This window comes from Oryctolagus cuniculus, chromosome 3 (assembly GCF_051225735.1).
Source record: "Oryctolagus cuniculus isolate XC-2025 breed Fujian yellow rabbit chromosome 3, ASM5122573v1, whole genome shotgun sequence".
NCBI lineage: Eukaryota > Metazoa > Chordata > Mammalia > Lagomorpha > Leporidae > Oryctolagus > Oryctolagus cuniculus.
In genome coordinates this window covers 77,569,971-77,574,580 of record NC_142869.1, presented here as the reverse complement: position 1 = coordinate 77,574,580, position 4,610 = coordinate 77,569,971, and the positions used below count along the sequence as shown (strand labels likewise).

The 4,610-nt window shown below is 38.2% G+C and overlaps 1 pseudogene; it reads left to right on the top strand.

Moving 5' to 3' along the window:
- Positions 1-392: 392 nt before the first annotated feature.
- On the top strand, positions 393-1,151 carry LOC100347400 (U1 small nuclear ribonucleoprotein C pseudogene; annotated as a pseudogene).
- Positions 1,152-4,610: the final 3,459 nt, after the last annotated feature.

Below are 4,610 nucleotides of genomic sequence, written 5' to 3'. Positions count from 1 at the left end.
TTTGAACTGACTCACTTCTTTTTTTTTTTTTTTTTTTTTTTTTTTTTTTTGACAGGCAGAGTGGACAGTGAGAGAGAGAGACAGAGAGAAAGGTCTTCCTTTGCCGTTGGTTCACCCTCCAATGGCTGCCGCGGCCAGCGCGCTGCAGCCGACACACCGCGCTGATCCCATGGCAGGAGCCAGGAGCTAGGTGCTTTTCCTGGTCTCCCATGGGGTGCAGGGCCCTAGCACCTGGGCCATCCTCCACTGCACTCCCTGGCCACAGCAGAGAGCTGGCCTGGAAGAGGGGCAACCGGGACAGAATTCGGCGCCCCGACCGGGACTAGAACCCAGTGTGCCGGCGGCGTTAGGCGGAGGATTAGCCTAGTGAGCCGCGGCGCCGGCCTGACTCACTTCTAAGTGTTAAGATGTGGCCAACGGCCTGCAGAGCAACATGCCCAAGTTTTACTGTGACTACTGCCATACGTACCTCACCCATGATTCCCCATCTGTGAGAAAGACGCACTGCAGTGGTAGGAAACACAAAGAGAATGTGAAAGACTACTCTCAGAAATGGATGGAAGAGCAGGCTCAGAGCCTGATCGACAAAACAACGGCTGCATTTCAACAAGGAAAGATACCGCCTACTCCATTCTCTGCTCCTCCTCCTGCAGGAGCGATGATCCCACCTCCCCCCAGTCCCCGGGTCCTCCTCGCCCTGGTATGATGCCTGCACCCCATATGGGAGGCCCTCCCATGATGCCAATGATGGGCCCTCCTCCTCCTGGGATGATGCCAGTGGGACCTGCTCCTGGAATGAGGCCACCCATGGGAGGCCATATGCCAATGATGCCGGGGCCCCCAATGATGAGACCTCCTGCCTGTCCCATGATGGTGCCCACTCGTCCAGGAATGACTCGGCCGGACAGAAAAGGAGAGAGGGGAGGCCTCTTCCTAGCAGTTCTGTATCGCTTGTTCTGCTTCACCAGGAGATCATGGTGCTGTGACTCTGGGTGTTTTCTAACAGCATGACAAAGAAGACTTGCTCCCCCTTCTTATCAAAGAAAGAATAGTTTTGGGGGGAAATAGGATTTCAAAAAGTGCAGTTTTCATTTGTATTGTGAAATGTGAAAATAAAATTGTCAACTCTTTTAGTTAAAAAAAAAAAAAAAGATGTGATAACAGGAATGCCAATCAGACCATTAGGTGCTATAGAACACAGTTCTATACATATTTCCTATGTATTCTGATCCAATCGGTGCATTTGTCATATTACATCTCATTGATCTACAAAACACTTTGCAAAGTAGCGTTATACTCCCCACTTTGCAAACTAGAAAACAGAGATTTAGAGACATTCAATAGCTTTCTCAAAGAATAGCTATTTCTGTAGTAGATGACCTAGTTGAGGGTTCAGCACCTTGTTTGTTTAATTTTTAATTCATGTCTCCTTAGCATTTTCCTTTAAACTCTAAAGACAAGTGTTTGTAGTATTCTGAAAGAAAATAGCTTCAAAATGAGCCAAATCTCAAAACACAGGTATTCTAAACATCCTCAATTACCAGAACATCACTATTATGCATAAATGAATAACTCTCCAGGGTTCTTTTAAAATACAGTGAGAATCCATCTCTGTCTGCCTATCCATTGCTAATTCTGCTTAGGTAAAAAAGCAACTCGAGAGATGTATGTATTTTTGGCAAAAATCAGAATCAGAGTTTCTATAAATTGAATAGATACAGGGTTAAAACTCAAAACTCATGCTGTATCAAAACAGGATCTACCATAATATTAGTAGTAAATAACATTCCTGATATCTCCAAATTACCACTTATTAATATTTATTAATAATATTGCTCACTCATTATGTGTGCATGAAATGTGAATGAGGAGAAAACTCTGAACCTATGGAAAATAATTTAGAGTTACAACAAATTTTATTTTATATTTTTTGATTTATAATTTATTTTTCCTACAGATAACATCAACTCTTTATAATTCTTAATTTTCATTTTTCACCAGAACATTCTTATTTCTATAAACTCTATTCTTAATGTGAAATTGTTTTTCTCTTCTTTTATCTTCCTGTTTTACCAATAGTACTGCATTTATTCAGCCTCAGTTTTAATAATATATCCTATTCCATAAAAAGAGTATTTATAAAAAATCTCAGTTACACAGTAAGGGGAAACAAAATAAAAGAAAAGCCAATTTCTATATACTGGTTCATTTTGATGATACTCTTAATAAAAACCATGCATGAAGTCATTGGTAAATTCTCTTCTTTTGTTTACTAGTTTGTAATTATCATTTGTAATATCCAATTTTCTTCCTTACGTAGATCTCCGTTTTTGTCTGTTTTAACTTAATTTTTGACCAGGTTTGACTGCCATTTCAGATCATTTGCACATTAGAAGACATTGGACATACTGAGGCCAAGCTTCATTACTAATAAATCAGAGTTTCTCATTAAGAGCTAATGAGCTCTTATATTGTCCCTCTGATTATTACCCCTGTTCCATTTGAAAAGGAAAACATTTCATCTTTTTTATTTTCTTTCTTTAGCCTACCTTTCAGGGCTTGCATGTTTTCAAGGAACAGTAGTTAGAGGAGTAAGCCTACAGTGGCTCTAATCTTGCTGCCTGTTACTCTTCAGTGAGAAAAAGGGGCCGTGTTACATTTTAGATTAACAGTGTTGTCTCTTAATTGATTTATATGTAAGATGGAATTCCTGCTCTACCATTTAAAGCCCAGGTATTATTGCATATTTGTTTTGTCTTTCCATGCCTCTATTTCCTCTTGTCTAAAAGATGGTGATAAGGCACTGCTGGTGTAGAATCATGATTAAATGTGCTAATAAACAGGAAGCAACAATACACTGACTGGCACATGGCAAGTGCCCAGTCCATGGTAGTTATGACTAGAAGAATAAAATGGATCTCTCAGGGAGTTTGTGCCCTCACTACTGGCAGCTTTCCTCCCCACTTACTGCTATTTAAAGCCAGAGCCCTCTACATGAAAGAGGGAAAAAAAAAGAGCTTTCCTCCAAATACATAAAAGTTTATTTTTGCCTTTGTTTTCAAGATAAGTACTGTGAAATAGCAATAGATTTAAAATATAAGGAAAAAGAAATATGATAATATTCCAGAAGGGCAATAATGGAAAATAAAATAGCCAGACACGCAATATACTTTTTGCAAGTATGAAATTGGGTAGTAGAGAAAAAAGCAAACTCATTAATTAATTAGTAGATGCATTAACAGACTATAGAAATCAATTAAAGAGAAATCTATAGTAATATTCTCAAATAAGAGAAAATATTGAACTCATAAAATAACACAACGATATTTTTTACAAAAAGAATATTTAGAAAATCAACAAAAGTGCATGGAAATTTTTGATAGAAACAGAATTTTAAAGTCAATAAAGAGTGTTACCATAACAAAATAACAAAAACAACAAAAAGGCAGTTAAAAGGTGTAAAGATAAAGTTGAGGCAATGTTTTAGAAAATCATAGATAAATATTAAAAACAAAATAATACAATCAGAGAATAGTTTCAAAAGAGAAAATAGAGAAAAAAAAAAAAAAAAAAAAAGGACGGGCAGACACCGTCACTGAAATTCTAAGAGAAAATGTCCCCAAATGAACTTGAGTTTACAGCACATCTCTAGCAAATGGGAACTTAGTTGAATGGAAATAGCTCAAGTCCAACTCATTTACCACTAATTTCTCCAATCTCCAGCTTCCAAAATTTTTGGTAACCTTCTTGTCATTTCTTTAGTTATTTCTTCTCATTTTACAAGTATGGTAGACATTGATATGGTTCTGAAATGTTTGTATTTATTTTTTCTTCAATTAGAATTCTCTTGATTATCATCTTTAAAAAAAAATCTCTCTAGCCTATTAGTAGAATGTTAGATACATAGTAAGAATTCTTTGGCAGGGGGCCTTGTGGCATAGCAGGTTAAGCTCCCACATGAAGCACTTACAACCTGTACTGGAGTACATAGGATTGAGCACCACCCTCCCTAATGTAATCCAGGAAGCAGCAGATGATGACTCAAATATTTGGGTTCCTGCCACCTACATAGGAGACTCAGATGGAGTTCCTGGCTCCTACTTTCAGGCCAGGCCAGCCCCAACTCACATTTTGGTGGTAAACCAGCAACTGTTAGAGTCTCTCTCTCTCTCTCTCTCTCTCTCTCTCTGTGTGTGTGTGTGTGTGTGTGTGTGTGTGTGTGGTGTATGTGTGTGACTTGTTTCAAATAAACAAGTAAAAAAAAAACAAAGGAACTCATTACATACTTACTGAATAAAATAACTTTTTGAATGAACAAGAATATCAGAAATCAGAGTCAAATCACTCCACATGCTGTGCCCCTTTTTTTAGTTACTCATTACTAACATATTAACTTGGACATTTCACTTCTTGTTTTGGAGAGTTAATCTCCTACCCATATAATGAAGTTAATCTTGAATTGCTAAGATGATATTTCAAAGTAAATGATATAGAGGATGGCCCTTACGATGCAGTAGGTTAAGCTGCCTCTTGGGATGCCCATCTAGAATTGGGTCCCAACTCCAGGTTCCTGCTAATATGCTCCCTGGGAGACAGCAGGTGACACCTCA